Source organism: Scyliorhinus torazame, chromosome 4 (assembly GCF_047496885.1).
Source record: "Scyliorhinus torazame isolate Kashiwa2021f chromosome 4, sScyTor2.1, whole genome shotgun sequence".
Taxonomy (NCBI): domain Eukaryota; kingdom Metazoa; phylum Chordata; class Chondrichthyes; order Carcharhiniformes; family Scyliorhinidae; genus Scyliorhinus; species Scyliorhinus torazame.
Window position 1 is genome coordinate 248,611,679 of NC_092710.1, and position 19,030 is coordinate 248,630,708.

General features: G+C 44.9%; 1 protein-coding gene across 10 annotated transcripts in view; it reads right to left on the reverse strand.

Annotated features, from left to right (window-relative positions):
* The window catches only part of usp45 (ubiquitin specific peptidase 45), a 362,553-nt gene that overhangs the window by 168,376 nt on the left and 175,147 nt on the right, over nt 1-19,030 (reverse strand). The window lies entirely within an intron of this gene.

Sequence of the window (19,030 nt, forward strand, 5' to 3'; positions counted from 1 at the left end):
CCCGGACCTGCCACATCTCACAGTCAGAGCACTGCACCCCTTTAACTGACATTGCGTCAATTAATTAGTAAATTAAAATTAAAAGTTTAAAAAAAAACTTTTTTAAAAAAGTTACTGTTAACTATCTGTTTCCTAGCACTAGATTTCTAATATAAATGTGAAAGCTAAATATAGTACTCTCTGATCTCTGGCTTAGATACCTCTCTAAATTATAACTAAGTAATTATGTTTAATTAGTTACTAATGCTTAATTTTTTAAATTTAGTGTAGATTCCCAACCAGCCACTCCGGTCACAGTTTTTCTGTGATGTCACTTCAGTTCCCCCCCCTCACACACACAATTTGAAAAAGGTATAAAAGTAAAAATGAGTAAAAATCATTTACTTACCTTCTTACCTTCTGAGGGTCTTAGATGTTCTCAGGTTCTCTCCCTGACAGAGACTGCTCCTCCTCCCCCAAACGGCCCTTTCTGCCCTAGTAATAATACTAACTTTGACTCCCCCTTTTTCAGGGGTGTCATGTAAACCAAATGTTTTGCCTGTTCATCTGCAAGATTGTTGCCCTTTACATGAATAATCTGACAATTTTGTTTATTTCTTCTCAAATGGAGAATGTCCTCCCAGAATGACTTACGTTTTATGGGCTTATCCTTATGATTGGTTTAGTCTATAGAACATAGAATACAGCGCAGTACAGGCCCTTCGGCCCACGATGTTGCACCAAAACAAAAGCCATCTAACCTACACTATGCCATTATCATCCATATGTTTATCCAATAAACTTTTAAATGCCCTCAATGTTGGCGAGTTCACTACTGTAGCAGGTAGGGCATTCCACGGCCTCACTACTCTTTGCGTAAAGAACCTACCTCTGACCTCTGTCCTATATCTATTACCCCTCAGTTTAAAGTTATGTCCCCTCGTGCCAGCCATATCCATCCGCGGGAGAAGGCTCTCACTGTCCACCCTATCCAACCCCCTGATCATTTTGTATGCCTCTATTAAGTCTCCTCTTAACCTTCTTCTCTCCAACGAAAACAACCTCAAGTCCGTCAGCCTTTCCTCATAAGATTTTCCCTCCATACCAGGCAACATCCTGGTAAATCTCCTCTGCACCCGCTCCAAAGCCTCCACGTCCTTCCTATAATGCGGTGACCAGAACTGTACGCAATACTCCAAATGCGGCCGGACCAGAGTTCTGTACAGCTGCAACATGACCTCCCGACTCCGGAACTCAATCCCTCTACCAATAAAGGCCAACACTCCATAGGCCTTCTTCACAACCCTATCAACCTGGGTGGCAACTTTCAGGGATCTATGTACATGGACACCTAGATCCCTCTGCTCAGCCACACTTTCAAGAACTTTACCATTAGCCAAATATTCCGCATTCCTGTTATTCCTTCCAAAGTGAATCACCTCACACTTCTCTACATTAAACTCCATTTGCCACCTCTCAGCCCAGCTCTGCAGCTTATCTATATCCCTCTGTAACCTGCTACATCCTTCCACACTATCGACAACACCACCGACTTTAGTATCGTCTGCAAATTTACTCACCCACCCTTCTGCGCCTTCCTCTAGGTCATTGATAAAAATGACAAACAGCAACGGCCCCAGAACAGATCCTTGTGGTACTCCACTTGTGACTGTACTCCATTCTGAACATTTCCCATCAACCACCACCCTCTGTCTTCTTTCAGCTAGCCAATTTCTGATCCACATCTCTAAATCACCCTCAATCCCCAGCCTCCGTATTTTTTGCAATAGCCTACCGTGGGGAACCTTATCAAACGCTTTGCTGAAATCCATATACACCACATCAACTGCTCTACCCTCGTCTACCTGTTCAGTCACCTTCTCAAAGAACTCAATAAGGTTTGTGAGGCATGACCTACCCTTCACAAAGCCATGCTGACTATCCCTGATCATATTATTCCTATCTAGATGATTATAAATCTTGTCCCTTATAATCCCCTCCAAGACTTTACCCACTACAGACGTGAGGCTCACCGGTCTATAGTTGCCGGGGTTGTCTCTGCTCCCCTTTTTGAACAAAGGGACCACATTTGCTGTCCTCCAGTCCTCTGGCACTATTCCTGTAGCCAATGATGACATAAAAATCAAAGCCAAAGGTCCAGCAATCTCTTCCCTGGCCTCCCATAGAATCCTAGGATAAATCCCATCAGGTCCCGGGGACTTATCTATTTTCAGCCTGTCCAGAATTGCCAACACCTCTTCCCTACGTACCTCAATGCCATCTATTCTATTAGCCTGGGGCTCAGCATTCTCCTCCACAACATTATCTTTTTCCTGAGTGAATACTGACGAAAAATATTCATTTAGTATCTCGCCTATCTCTTCAGACTCCACACACAACTTCCCATCCCTGTCCTTGACTGGTCCTACTCTTTCCCTAGTCATTCGCTTATTCCTGACATACCTATAGAAAGCTTTTGGGTTTTCCTTGATCCTTCCTGCCAAATACTTCTCATGTCCCCTCCTTGCTCGTCTTAGCTCTCTCTTTAGATCCTTCCTCGCTACCTTGTAACTATCCATCGCCCCAACCGAAACTTCACACTTCATCTTCACATAGGCCTTCTTCTTCCTCTTAACAAGAGATTCCACTTCCTTGGTAAACCACGGTTCCCTCGCTCGACGCCTTCCTCCCTGTCTGACCGGTACATACTTATCAAGAACACGCAGTAGCTGATCCTTGAACAAGCCCCACTTATCCAGTGTGCCCAACACTTGCAGCCTACTTCTCCACCTTATCCCCCCCAAGTCACGTCTAATGGCATCATAATATCTGTTCCCAGAACACTTAAGTCCTGGTTATAACCTCTTTTCCAATAGTCACTACCAGTATAGATCAATGTATATTTATTAAGATCTGCCTTTTCTAAAGCATACCATAGTGCTGCTGCTTCAGCATACAGTGATGTCTTATAGTCAAGGGGTTTGGAAAGTAATTCTTCTGGATAAAAATAATAGAAGTCTTGAGAGGTCCCTACTACTATACCTGTCCCAGCTGAGAATTGTTGAAATTTCACATTTTTTGCCATCAACAATGACCCATCCGACTAAATACCTGATGGTATTCTGCAATGGTCTCATAGGCACTCCTGCATATCATGATCCTCCATGAGAGGGAAGTGCTTTAAACTTCAATGCAAAATCAAGGGAGTTCTGATTTAAGATCGACAAGGCCTGTTTGGGGACTGCTGTCTCTTGATACTAAATCAGAGTCTTATCACTACTGTCAGTAAAACACTCCTTCTATACTTAGGAGCCTAAAGGATACATTTTAGATATAAACATTAGGTTTCTGTATCAACTCTCACTTCAAGTGGTTTCACAGGTCGGCGCAACATCGAGGGCCGAAGGGCCTGTACTGCGCTGTAATGTTCTATGTTCTAAATCGAGCGCCAGCTGAAGTGGATTATAATTCTAGCTCATTTTTGGGACTATTCCAGGTCTGGTTTTCTCCTCAGGTGATCATTTTCACAAGTTTGGGAAAAACAGGCCTCATAGACACCTAAATAGGTCCAAAAATTGATCTAACTTTCCTCGAAGGAAAGGAACTACCCGAGAACATTACTATCCTCCAGAAAGCCTTTTAAGTAAGTTTTAGCTAGGTTGTAACAACCTGGATATTTTAAGGGTCCAGGCTTTTCTCTTCAACAATGTACCCCCCCCTCCCCCACTGAAGAGATGGGTTTCGAGATTTGACACACATGACTATGTGAGACAATATATTATGTAAATTATATGAAGAAGTGAACATGCAATTCACTTTTGATCTTCCCTCTAATAGATAATCTAAGTCTTACTAAAGTTACAAACTGATATTTAAAATATCCATCAACATTTAAAGTATTATTTACCCTTAATCCCCAGGTAGAAAGCTACCAAGTCTAGCAAGTACCAATATCCCAATTAAGGGGGGAAACTATTATCACTGGACCACAACAATCACTTTTACCTTGAGGCATGCTGGAGTGAATCCAACAAATCTAAAAATCTTGCTGTGTAGTTTCCATAAAAGAACTTAAGAAGCATTTGAGCATTCATGCTGGACAACATCATTTGTTTTTCGTCAACATCTTTTATTTTTAGCCAACTTTAAACAACTAAAATACACCCAGTTTCCAGGATTCAGTTAATAAGTTATTTAGGGTTATCCTTAAGGCTATCCATTGTAATCTCTTACAATTTACCAATGCCTTGCTGAGGTGAAGTAAAGGTCAGTACCTGTTTTTTTCAGAACTGCCTTGTGTCAGAGGATGTGCCACAGCATTTTGTCATCCTGGAGCACACAATTATGTCCAGGCAAGTCGGTAAATTTTCAAACCTTTGTCCAGCAGATGAACACGGCTTTTGTTTTCATTCCCTACTTCATAGGAGAATCAATCTTTTTAATCTTATAACGCCTTACTTTTAGCTGGATTCTGTAACAATTCATTATACAAGAGAACAAAGAACAATACAACACAGGAACAGACCCTTCGGCCCTCCAAGTCTGTACCAGTCATGATACCACCCGTGGCCAATACCCTCAGCACTTCCTAGTGCCTTATCCCTCTATACTCATCCCATCCATGTATTTGTCGAGGTGTCTTTTGAACGGCGTTAATGTATCTGCTTCCACAACCTCCCCTGGCAGCTCTTTCCAGGCACTCACCACCCTCTATGTAAAAAACCTGTCATGCACATCTCCTCTAAACTTTGCCCCACGGACCTTAAACCTATGCCCTGTAGGAAAGAGTGCCTGCCCATCCACTCTACCCATGTCCCATAATCTTCTGGATCTCTATCAGGTCGCCCCTCAACCGCAGTCGTTCTAATGAAAACAGTCTGAGTCTATTCAGCCTCTCTGCATAGCTAACACCCTCCAGATCAGGCAATATCCTGGTAAACCTCCTCTGCACCCTCTCCAAAGCCTCCACATCCTTCTGGTGGTGTGGCAACCAGAATTGTGCGCAATATTCCAAGTGCAGCCTTACCAAGGCTCTATACAACTGTAGCATGACTTACCAGTTTTTATACTCGATGCCCCGTCCAATGAAGGCAAGCATTCCGCATGCTTTCTTGTCCACTTGTGTTGCCACTTTCAAAGATCTGTGGACCTACATACCCAGATCTCCCTGCCTTTAAATATTCCTAAGAGTTTTGCCATTTACTGTATAGTTCCCCTCAGACCTACCAAAATATATAGCCACATCTCCTCACACATAGAATATACATAATAAGAGGAGTAGACCACTCGGCCACTCAAGCCTACTCCGCCATTCAATAAAATCATGGCTGATCTGATTGTAACTTCAATCCAGATTCCGGTCTACCCCCAATAACTGATCACCCTCTTATTAATCAAAAATCTATCTAGATCTGCCTTAAAAATATTCAAAGACTCTGCTTCCAATGCCTTTTGAGGAAGAGAGTTCCGGAGACTCAAAAGACTCCGTCAGAAAAATGTTCTCCGCATCTGTCCTAAATGCACCACCCTTATTTTTAAACAGTGACTCATGTTCTAGATTCTCCAATAATAGTTCCTCTCCTTATCCACCCTGTAAATGTCCCTCAGGATCATAAAGGTTTTGATCAAGCCACCTCTTACTCTTCTGAACTCTAGTGGATACAAATCTAACCTCTTCAACCTTTCCTCATAAGACAAATCATGGTATTAATCTAGTAAACCTTCTCTGAGCTGCAATCAAATATTTATACCTTTCCTTAAATAAGGAGACGAATATTGTAAACTGTATTCCAGATGTGGTCTCACCAATGCACTGTACAACTGAAGCGCAACTTTCCTACTTTTGTAATCAATTCCCTCACAATAAATAATTACATTCTATTAGCTTTCCTAATTACTTGCTGTACCAATGTTCTAGCCTTTTGTGATTCATACACGAGGACACCCAGATCCTTCTGTACCTTGGAGCTCTTCAATCACTCACCATTCAGCCAATCATATTTTTTATTCTTCCTGCCAAAATGGACAATTTCACATTTGCCCACATTACACTCCATTTGTCGGAGTTTTGCCCACTCATTTAACCTACCTTTATCCCTTTATAGCCTTATGTCCTCATTAAAATGTACTTCCCTACCTATATTTATGTTGCCAGAAAATGTAGCAACCCTACCTTCAGTTCTTTCATTTATATATGTTGTAAAAAGTTGAGGCACCAGCCCTGATCCCTGTGGCACACCACTCATCACATCCTGCCAACTAGAAAAATGCACATTCATGCCAGTTCTCTGTTAGTTCGCCAATCTGCAATCCATTCTAATATATTACTTCCTACAACATGGGCTTTTATTTTACAAAACAACCTTTGGCCCCTATCAAATGCCTTTTGGAAATCTAAGTACAGTACATCCTTTCCCTTTATCCGAAGCACGTGTGCCTACTTCAAAGAACTCCAATAAAGTGGTTAAACATGATTTGCCTTTCGCAAAACCATGTTAGCTCTGCCTGATTGCCATAATTTTTTCCAATGCCCTGCTATCACATCTTTATTAATGACTTCTAACATTTTCCCTATGATAGATGTTAGGATAATGATCTATAGTTTCCTGCTTTCAGTCTCCCTCCCTTTTTGAATAAAGGAATTACATTTGCTACCTTGCAATCTAATGGAACCGTCCCTGAATCTAGGAATTGAGAAAAACTAAAACCAATGTATTAACTATCTCATTAGGCATTTATTTCAAGGCCTTACGGTGAAGTCCATTCAGACCACACGTATGCATAAAGTTTGCTTATAGTCACTTGAGCTTGAAGAAAAGAGTGAGATCTTTGCATACTTATGCATAATCTGAGATTATACTGTGTAACAGTGTTGTGATTAAGATTTATTAACAATAATCTATTAGGATAGTCAGCACGTATCGTATTCTGAAGGGTGTTAAATCTATATAGTGTAGTGCAGCTTGTTCAAAATACAATGTAGAGCAGTCAGCATAAAAAGTAACAAATATGTTTTCCTAGCTCAACCCAAGGACCAGACACATCTACCGAGTCTGCCACCAAATAGGGACGTTAGTGGTGATCCGTAAACAATAAAGTGTAGATAAAGGTAGATAACACTTACACTGCCTAGATGCGCATAACTTGTGTAATGTAAGATTTAAAACAGACATGATCTAATGTAAAAAATATCCTTACATACATAACCATACTTTGTATAAATGTCACCTGATTCTGTACGGTGGCAGAGTCAGCTCCAGACATCTATCTTTGAAGCTGGGCTCTCCCAATGCATTGACCAATAAACCATCGTTCTGTGCCTGAGACTCCTCCGGTTATTTCATGGAAAAGAGGAAAACCACAACAAACAGTACTACTGGATGCTTAATTATAAACTTTTGCTGAATTTAAGTTAAACAAATTTACCAATCTTTGTCTCAAATTGTTTGTTCCACATGCCTTAATTCAGAAAACTGTTTGACAAGGGATTGTCTTAAATACCCGTAAGAATTTAATATGTTCCAATGAGGTCACCTCTTATTTTTCCAAATGCTGGGGAATATAGGTCTAGTCTACTCATTTCTCCCCATAGGGTACTCATCTCAGGAATCAGTTTAATGAACTGCACAGCACTCCTGCTAATACATGGATATCCTTCCTTAGATAAGGATGCCAAACCTGTACACTGTATTCCAGGAAGGTCTTGACCTGAATTTTTCCCTTGGTGTGTGCACACAAAGCAGATGTAAACTCCAATCCCACTTGAGACCAGCAGCTGACCACAATTATGCACTAGCTTGTTAATTAACTCACCCAGCATAAAACCCATTCTCCAAGAGGGCCGGCCCTGGCAGAGGGGGATGGGGTCAGGGTAAAGGACAGGTGCCTCCATGGATTCATAGATGTTTACAGCATAAAAGGAAGTCACTCAGCCCATCGTATTCACACCAGTCAACAAAGATGATGACACTAATTCCATTTCCCCGTGCTTGCCCATAGCCCTGGAGGATATAGCTGCGCAAGTGAATATCTAAATACATCTTAAATGGTACGAGAGTTTCTGGCTCAACCACCCTTTCAGGCAGTGTGTTCCAGGCTACCACCCTTCTGGGTAAAAAAGTTCCTCCTTTTCCTTCTTACCATAAATCTATGCCCCCGGTTAGTGACCCCTCTACTAATGGAAAACGTGCCTCCCTATCCACCCTATGTATTCCCCTCATAATCTTATACACCTCTCCCTTCTGTCAGGTCCCCTCTCAACCTTCACTGCTTTAAGGAAAACATCCCCAGTCGATCCAATCTTTCCTTATAGCTCAGACCTGCCAGCCCAAACAGCATTCTAGTAAATCTCCTCTGCATCCTCACCAGTGCAATCACATCCTTCATATGATGTGGTGGCCAGAACTGCACGCAGTACTCCAGTTGTGGCCCAACAAGCATTGTAGCCCCAGCATGATCTTCCTGCTCTTGGCTAATAAAGACAAGTCTCCCATGTTCCTTTTTAACCATCTTATCTACTTGGGCTACCACCTTCAGTGGTCTGTGGAAATGCACTCCAAGGTCTCTCTGATCTTCCGTACTTTTCAGGGTCCTGCCATTCATAGTGTAATCCTTTGCCTGGTTAGCCCTACCGAAGTCCATAACCTCGCACTTTTCCAAGTTGAATTCTATTTGCTACTGCTCTGTCCACCTGACCTGCCCATTGATATCCGCCTACAGTCTATGGCTACCCTTCACTACTTACCACCCGACCAGTTTTCGTGTCATCCGCAAACTTCTTGATCATACACCTATAGTAAAGTCCAAATCATTAATGTACAAAAATAGCAAGTGTCCAGCACCGAGGCCTGCAGAACCCTGCTGGAAATGGACTTAGTCACAAAAACATCTCTCTACCATCAACCTCTACTTTCTGCCTAATTTTAGATCCAACATGCCACTGTGCTTTGGATCTCATGGGTCTTTTTTCGCTTGGTCAGTCTGCCATGAGGAACCTTGCTGAAGCCCATATAGACTACATCAAATGCATTACCCTCATCAATACTCCTAATTACCTCCTCAAAAAATAAGATTAAATTTGACCTTCCCTTAACAAATCCATGCTGACTATCCCCGATTAATCCATGTTGATCCAAGTGCAGATATACTCTGTCCCTCAGAATTATTTCTAGTAATCTCCCCATCACCAGGGTTAGACTGACTGGTCTGTAATTCCCTGGTCTATTCCTACCTCTAAGGGGCGGATTGTGCTGTGGCCAGTCTGTAAATGCCTCTTTTAAGAACAGAAGCCTCCTTACTTACACAAGTTATGAATAATATAGTTTACAGAGAAAACTCAGACTTACATAAGAATCTTATACTCCTACACCGACATTCCTGGCTCCATCCTCAGCCTTACATCCTGCCCTGGATTTAGAAAGTGTAATTGTGCATTCCCCACTTGTCCATTCAGCCCGTGCACCGACTGTAAAAATTAACAAACCTCTTGAAATTGCAGTCCATTGCCTACTTAAGTGCCTCAATTGGCCCTATAATTGACATTGGTGGATTGCCTGAACCCAGCTAAATCTCTGTTGTGATGCAGCGTGATGACGTTACGAGCCTCTCTCACACTCTATTTCATGGGGCATATGCGTGCCATGACATCCAGGCCCTTAGCAAGGTCTTACATTATTGCAGTAAGACTTATTTATATTTTACTTAAATCCCTAGCAATAAAAGCAAACGCACCGTTCAGAATTTCTCGTTTCACGACTTCCGGTGACGGGGATGTGCTGAGTAGTCTCACAATTTAGGCGACACGGTAACACAGTGGCTTGGGCCACTATGTGCGGAGTCTGCACGTTCTCCCTGTGCCTGCGTAGGTTTCCTCCAAGGGCTCCAGTTTCCTCCCAAAAGTCCCGAAAGACATTCTGTTAGGTAATTTGGACATTCTGAATTCTCGCTCCGTGGAACCGAACAGGTGCCGGAATGTGGGGACTAGGGGATTTTCACAGAAACTTCATTGCAGTGTTAATGTAAGCCTACTTGTGACAATAAAGATTATTATAAAATCAGGTAGTTCTCCTCCAAAAGACAGATTAATAGGCACTTTTAGTCGAATTTAGCCCACAAAATCAGACTACAACATCCCCTCACCCTGAACAATAAAAATACAGCAAGGATGCCAGGAAGCAGCAGCTCAAGAGGCTGCAGAGACACCAAAAACTGCGGCAAGGGACAGGAGCAAGTTGACCCACGAGGCGAGGGATCCCCAAGCCACCCCCGAGAGGGGGAGACCAGCAACCTGAAAAATGAGCCCCCCCCCGCCCACCCAGGTGATGGATGGAGGACGTTCCTCACCAGGGAACTTAAGGAGATGAGAGACGATATTAAGGCTGAAATAAAGGCAGCAGTCAAGGTGGCAGTGGCAGAGTCGCTGGCCACCATGCAGGATGCTCTCAACAGTATAGGGAAAAATTTGGAGGCCCGGGGAGCACGATTAAGGAGCTTGAGAAAGCCTCGCCAGACCAGAGCGACCAAATTATTGACCTGGGGTCTGAAATTAAGACTACGGTGGTGATTCAGGGGAGCCTAAAAGAAATGGTGGAGGACCAAGAAAATCGGTTGATGTGGCAGAACATCAGACTGACTACGTGGGCCAAATGCTAGGTAACCTAGTTTGGAGAGACAGCCGCTGGAGATTAAAAGGGCTCACAGGTCGCTCCGGCCAAAACGCATGGCGAGGAAGCAGCCACGAGTGGTCATTGCCAAGCTGCACAAATACCAGAACCAGGAAAGGATCCTTCGCTGGGTCAGACATACAAAGGTTTGCAACTGGGAAGGACACAAAATCAAAGTCTACCAGGACATTGGGGTGGACCTGGCAAAGCGCAGGGCATGTAATAAGGCAAAATTGGCCCTGTACAAAAACAAAATTAAATTTGGGTTGCTGTACCCAGCCAGGCTCTGGGCAACATACCAGGTAAAACAACATTACTTTACTGCCCCTGCAGAAGCGGACGGGTTCATCCAAAAGAATGGTCCAGACAGACAGCGAGAGAGGCAGCAATAAAGGCACAGAGGCAACAGAGAAGGACCAATGAATAATTTTGCAAGGGCTGCATCGTTATGAACAAATAATCAGTTTGGAGAAAGAAGGGGCGAGTGCAACAGTGCACAGGAGAGGGTGAGGAGGAGTCAGAACAAAGTGGGCGTAGAAAGGGGTCACACCAACCCTGGAGGGGGGCCACCACACTCACGGGAAAACTACTGCCAGAAGGCATGAGTGAGAGGGGGGCCGCAGCACATCTCCCACTGGGAAGGGAGCATCTGATGGGGTAGGGGGGCACAACACCAAGTGCGGGGGAAAAGAGAGCAGAGAGTAAACAGAAGGGGGGGGGTACGGAACAAATTCGTAGGGGGAACAAAACGATGGGGAGGCTCTAGACTGGCTTCAGCAGGTCCCTCTCAGAAACGTGGAGCAAGATGGCACCGCAAGTAGCCACTTTGGAGGGTTCTTGAGCAAAGGGAAACTCGGGAGTGCATGGGTTCACCTACATGGCATACACACAGTTTGCGGCATGTTGGGTGGTCCTGGACAAAGCGCAGAGGCCTGACATCATGGTGAGTATGGTGACCGCAGCCATTTTGGATGGCCCCCTCACAAAGGGAAACCCTGAAGTGCAGGGGCGCATCCACAAGTATGGTTGATCCCGCAGGAGGGATGGGACAACCCACACACCCCCAATCACAATAGTCACCTGGGGACTTAATGGCCCAGTGAAAAGATCAAGAGTCTTCGCCCACGTGAAATGTATGAAAGCTGACATAGTCTTCTTCCAAGAGATGCACCTGAGGGAGAAGGATCGATTTTGGGTAAGAAAGGGATGGGTGAAACATACGTACCATTCAATTATGGAACGAGGGCTAGGGGATATCCATGCTGATAAGTAAGAGGACAATGTTCACTGCAACAAAGATGGTTACAGGCCAAAGGGGACGGTACGTCGTAGGTCAGGGGTGTCCGAGACGGGGCACCACTGGTCCTAGTCAATGTGTACGTGCCCAACTGGAATGACAGGGAATTTGTAGAGACGACCATGGCAGAAATCCCTGACATTGATACGCACCAACTGAGGGGGTGTTCTTTATCTGTATACAGGACCCACTGACGGACAGATCAAACCCCAGGACGGGGAAAACGGCAGGCATGGGTAGTGAACTGGGAACATTTGTGGAACAGATGGGGGCTGTGGACTCAGGTTAGAAGGAATTTTCTTTTTTCTCGTAAGTACACGAGGTCGATATCCGTATCGACTTCTTTGTAGTGGGGAAATCGGTGCTTCCAGAGATAGTAAGAGCGGATTACTCAGTGATTATAATCTCTGGCCACGCTCCACACTACATGGATGTGGGGTTGGATACGGGCCATGCCCAACGCCCCACATGGAGGTTGGACACGACCCTCTTGGCCGACAAGGTCTTCTGCCAGAAAACATCACAGGCCATAGACGAGTATATCTACTAACAACCAGAACGGAGAAGTCTCACCCTCTGGGAGGCACAGAAAGCTGTGATTAGAGGAGAAATTATTACATATAAGGCACACAGAGACAGCGAAGAAAGTGCGGCTAAGCAGCAACTGATCGACTCCATTCTTGAGGTCGACAGAAGGTATTCCGAGGCCCCGATCATCGAGCTCTGGCGGAGAGGAAAAAGCTACAGATTGGCCTTTAACATGCTATCCACCAGGAAGACAGTGCACCAACTCCGCCAGACACGGGGGAACCTTCTACGGACACGGAGACAAGGCTGACCGCCTGCTGGCTCACCAGCTGAGAAAGCAGGCAGCTACGAGGGAAGTAGTGCAGGTGAAGAATAGCGGAAGCAGACTGGTAGCCGAACCATAAAAAGGTCAACAAAGCGTTTGAGGCCTTCTGACAGGGACTGTACACCTCCGAAGCCCCCGACAGGGACTCGGGGATGAAACAGTTCCTCGATAGACTGGTCATGCCAATCATTGGGGACGATAGGGGGAGGGGGCTACTGGGAGAGGTCATGCAGAGCATCAGCTCCATGCTGACGGGTTTGCGGCGGTTTCTACAAACAATTTGCGATGCCACTGGCCCAGCACTTGCGGGAAATGTTCGCAGACTCACGAGCGTGGGATACCCTGCCTCCAACACTGACACAAGCCACCATATCGCTGTTACCCAAAAAAGAGAAAGACCCAACGGAATGCGAATCATACAGACCCATTTTGCTGCTCAATGTGGATGCGAAAATATTTGCAAAAGTCCTGGCCAGGCGGCTGGAGATCTGTATACCAGAGGTGATCGCAGAGGACCAGACGGGTTTTGTTAAGGGTGGACAACGAACAACGAACATCAGACGACTGCTGAACGTGATAATGACCCCATCCGGGGAGAGAACACCAGAGGTGATCATCTTCCTGGACGCAGAGAAGGCCATCGATAGTCGAGTGGAAGTACCTCATCGAGGTACTAAAGCGATTTGGACTGGTGACAGGGTTCACCTCATAGGTGAAACTCCTGTACAACGTCTCCAAGACAAGAGTACGGACCAACACCAACAGCTCTGAATACTTCCAGCTGTCCAGAGGCGCACGGCAGGGAAGCCCGCTGTCTCCACTCTGACTTGGCCTGGCAATTGAGCCAATTACGATCGCCCTCAAAAAGGCGAGAAGTTGGAAGGGAATCCGAAGAGGAGACAGAGAGCACAGAATCTCATTCAATGCGGATGACCTGCTTCTCTACATCTCGGACCCGAAGTGCGGCATGGAAGGGATCATGAAGCTCCTGAGAGAGTTTGGAGTCTGCTTGGGCAACAAACGCAACCTGAGCAAGAGTGAAGTCTTCCCTGTGAACCCAAGACGGGGAAGGGGTTGAGCTGGGGGGACTATCATTCAAACTAGCCCAAGGCAAATTCCGCTACTAGGGGATCCAGATTGCTCATGACTGGACATGGTTCCACAAGTGGAACTTGACCAGTCTGGCTGAGGAAGTAAAAGGACCTGAGGACCTACAGAGATGGGACACGCTATCGCTCTCCCTGGCGGGGAGGGTACAGACCATAAGACAGAAGAGCAGAATTAGGTCACTTGGCCCATCGAGTCTGCTTCGCCATTCAATCATGGCTGATACTTTTCTCATCCCCATTCTCCTGTCTTCTCCCCATAACCCCTGATCCCCTTACTAAGCAAGAACCTATCTATCTCTGCCTTAAAGACACTCAGTGATTTGGCCTCCACTGCCTTCTGCAGTAAAGAGTTCCACACATTCACCACCCTCTGGCTGAAGAAATTCCTCCTCATCTCTGTTTTAAAGGATTGTCCCTTTAGTCTGAGATTGTGTCCTCTGGTTCGAGTTTTCCTACAAGTGGAAACATCCTCTCCACGCCCACTCCAGGCCTCGTAGTACCCTGTAAGTTTCAATAAGATCCCCCTCATCCTTCTAAACTCCAGCGAGTACAGACCCAGAGTCCTGAACCGTTCCTCATACGACAAGTTCTTCATTCCAGGGATCATTCTTGTGAACTTCTTCCGACCCTTTCCAAGGCCAGCACATCCTTCCTTAGATACGAGGCACAAAACTGCGCAGAACACTCCAAATGGGGTCTGACCAGAGCCTTGTACAGCCCTGCTCTTGTACTCTAGCCCTTTCAACATGAATGCTAACATTGCATTTATCTTCCTGCTGACTGAACCTGCACGTTAACCTTAAGAGAATCTTGAACAAGGACACCCAAGTCCCTTCGTACTTCTGATTTCATAAGCATTTCCCCATTTACAAAATGTCTGTGCCTCCATTCCTCCTTCCAAAGTGCATAACCTCACATTTTTCCACATTATATTCCATCTGCCACTTCTTTGCCCACTCTCCTAGCCCGTCCAAGTCCTTTTGCAACCCCCCTGGTTCCTCAATGTTACCTGTCCCTCTACAGATCTTTGTATCATCTGCAACCTTAGCAACAGTGACTTCAGTTCCTGCTTCCAGATCATTAATGCGAAACGTTGTGGTCCCAGCACAGATCCCTGAGGCACACCACTAGTCACCAGCTGCCATTCTGAAAAATACTCCTTTATCCCCACTCTCTGCCTTCTGCCAGTCAGCCAATCCACTATCCATGCCTGGATCTTACCCTTAACACCATGGGCTCTTAACTTATTTAACAGTCTACTATGCGGCACCTTACCAAAGACCTTCTGGAAATCTAAATAAATCATATCCACTGGTTCTCCTTTGTCTAACTTCCTTATTACCTCCTCAAAGAACTCCAACAGATTTGTCAGACATGACTTTCCCTTGACGAAGCCGTGCTGACTCAGTCCTGTTTTATCATGCACTTCCAAGTACTCTGCAATCTTATCTTTAATAATGGACTCTAAAATTTAACAATGACCGAAGTCAGGCTAACCAGCCTATAATTTCTCGTCTTCTGCCTCCCTCCCTAAACAGCGGTGTTACATTAGCCACCGGGAGCCTCCCTGCCTCCCGTGATTCCTGAAAGATCAGCACCAGTGCCTCCACAATCTCCTCAGCTATCTCTTTTAGAACCCTGGGGTGTAGTCCATCTGATCCAGGTGATTTGTCCACCTTCAGACCAAGGCTAAGACGATCAAGGTGAACGTACTGCCCAGATTCCTCTTCCGATCCATACTGATCTACATACCCAAGGCCTTTTTTAACATGACAGATAAAACAATTATGGCATGTGTGTGTGTGTGTGTGGGGGGGGGGGGGGGGGGGGACAGGCCCTCCCACACCTATAATACTATCACTGGGCAGCCACGGCGAAAAGAGTGAGGGAATGGGTGAAAGAGCCAGACATCGAATGGGTGAGGATGTAGGAGAGATCCTGTACAGGTACGATCCTGCGGCCCTCGCCATGGCAGAGCTCCCATCCCTGCCAGCAAAACACTCACAAGCTCAGTGGTGGAAGTCAAGCTACGAACTTGGAACTAGATAGACAGCACTTTGGCTTGACCAAGATGTCCACCACGGCCCCCATCTGCAGCAACCACAGGTTTGTACCAGCCATTCTAGACGCCACCTTTAAGAGGTGGAGATGGGGGGGGGGGGGGGGGGGGGGCAGCATACCCATGAATCCCGAGACACACAATGCTAGAGGAGCTACTGGACATGGGTAACCTGGGAAGGTGGAACTGTGGGGACCTGTATGGACAACTGTTAGGGCACCCTCTCAGGCAGTGCATTCCAGACCGTCACCACCCTCTGGGTAAAAATGTTATTCCTCAAATCCACCCTAAACCTCCTGCCCCTCACCGTGAACTTGTGTCCCCTTGTGACTGACCCTTTAACTAAATGGAACAGCTGCTCCCTATTCACCTTGTCCATGCCCCTCATAATCTTGTACATCTCGATCAGGTCGCCCCTCAAGTCTTCTATCCAACCTCTCCTTATAACTTAAATTTTCCATCCCAGGCAACATTCTTTGAATCCCCTCCAGTGCAATCATATCCTTCCTATAATGTGGCAATTAGAACTGCACATAGTACTCCAGCTGCTTTTGTAACCTATGCCTCGATTGATAAAGGCAAGTGTCCCATTTGCCTTTTTCCCCATCTTATTAACCTTCCCTTCTGTCTTCAGAGATCGATGGACAAACTCGCCAAGATTCCTTTTTTCCTCAGAACATCCCAGTGTCAGGCCATTTATTGAATACTTCCTTGCCAAATTACTCCTTTCAAAGTATATCACCTCACACTTTTCAGGGTTAAATTCCAGCTGCCACATTTCTGCCCATTTGACCATTCCATTTCTATCCTCCTGTAATACAAGATACTCAATCTCACTGTTAACCACCCAGCCAATCTTTGTCTCATCCGCAAACTTACTGATCCTACCCTCCACAGTCATCCATATCGTTTATGTAAATGGCAAACAATAGGGGACCCAGCACAGATCTCTGTGGTACACCACTGGACACTGGTTTCTAGTCATTAAAGCAGCCGTCTGTCATCACCCTCTGTCGCTAAGCCAACTATGAATCCACTTTATCAAATTACCCTGTATCTCATGTGCATTTGTCTTCTTTACAGCTTCCCATGTGAGACCTTGTCAAAGACTTTGCTGAAATCCATGTAACAAGTACATCAACAGCACTACCCTCATCTACACACCTCGTCACATGCACAAAATATTCAATCAAATTTGTCAGGCATGACAAAGCCATGTTGACTATTCATGATCAAATCTTGCCTCTCCATGTGGAGATAGATCTCTCTTTCAGAATGTTCTCCAATTGTTTCTCTACACGGATATGATATTCACTGGTCTGTAGTTCCCTGGCTTATCTTTACAACCTTTCTTAAATAGTGGGACCACATTAGCTTTTCTCCTGTCTTCTGGCACCTCCCCCTTGGCCAGGGAGGAAATAAAAATTTGGGTCAGAGCCCGGAAATCTCCTCCCTCGCCTCGCACAGCATCCTGGGACACAATTCATCCAGACCTGGAGACATGTCTACTTTTAAGCCTGTCTGCTAAGTTTGTCAGGGTTTAGTTTTGACACTCTCATGCAAAGAGAGTGGTGCTCCTTTGCATTACACCTAATATCATAAAAGGGTCAAATGCAATCAGAATTATTAGGTTTTACCCATCTTGGTTAATACCCTAGACTGCTTACACATATCAGCTCAGACTTTTATGCCAACAGCATAAAGGAGGGCAGGTATCAAAATCTGGAAAGGTTTTAGAATCAGATCTTTGATAAACTTGGAGTGCATGATCTTCCTGAGCTGCAATATTTAATCTCTGAACCATCCTAACATGAACATGTCAAAAATATTTGACCCGCTAGTAGAACAGATGCAGCTCAGCAGATAATTCTCTACCTTGCATTCAAAGGTCAGAGACGCGCAATTTCAGGATGGCTCCTGTAGATGGGAAATTTGCTGACTGAATTCCAGTGGTGGGAATAATAAGGAAACAAATAATTTAACAGCCGAGGATTGATGGCATCTTCTCAATGAACAACCTCCTGCTATAAAAGTGGAGATTCCAAGGAGGATAGTTCTGACAAACAAACCAAAACACAGCAACAAGCCAAACATCATCTCAACACCTGCCCACACCCAACAGTTGTAGGAAGTGCATCAAGAATGGATTCAGATCTGTAATAAACTCAAAAAGATTTGCTTCCACTCACATCCTGAGGTCATGAAAGGTGATTGAAAGAAGTACAAACTATTGTCAAAAAATACTTGAAATCCTCAGCAGGTCAGGCAGCATTTGTCAAGAGAGGAACAAGTTAACACTTCAGGTTGATGACCAATAGCCCATCTTTCCATGCTAGCACAGCAGAAAGAACATCTGCTTTTTGACCTTTTTTCTCCTCACCATTCACGGTCCAAAACATACCTTGGGATGAAGCAATGAATTACATACATGTCTTTCAATTGATTGGGTGAATGCTTTGTGGGACAGATCCACTCAGTGCGCAAGCGTGATGGGCAGCTTCCAGTTATTTTTATTCTCCACCTTGCTCTCACATTGACCCATTGGACCTTGGTCTCCTTCAGTGTTCCAATTAAGCTCAACGTATGCAATTAGGCATTTCACAGCTTTCAAGACTAAACAATGAGTTCAACAATTTTACATCATAATCTCTGCTCTTACTCTAAATGGTTTTAGTTTTCGTCATGTTTTCCCCTCATTTTGGTTTCAGGGCATCAGCTGTTCAATATTCTGTCATCCACACCTCCGCACGATATACATTTGTCATTTAATATTTCCTGTCTTAACTCAATCACGGATCTTCTCTCTGTTCTTTCCCCTCCTCACTTCCACTTCCTTAAGTCCTATTACATTTCTGACTTCTCCCAGTTCTGATGAAAAAATATTGACCCGAAACATTAACTCTGTTTCTCTCTCCACAGATGCTACCTGACCTATTAAGTATTTTAGCATTTTCTGTTTTTAGTTAGGATTTCCAGCATTCATAGTATTTTATTTTTGCAAACAATTGTAAGTTGACATCGAGAGCCCGAGTTGTGCATGGTCAAGCAGCCTCCTGATTTGTAGCTCCAGAA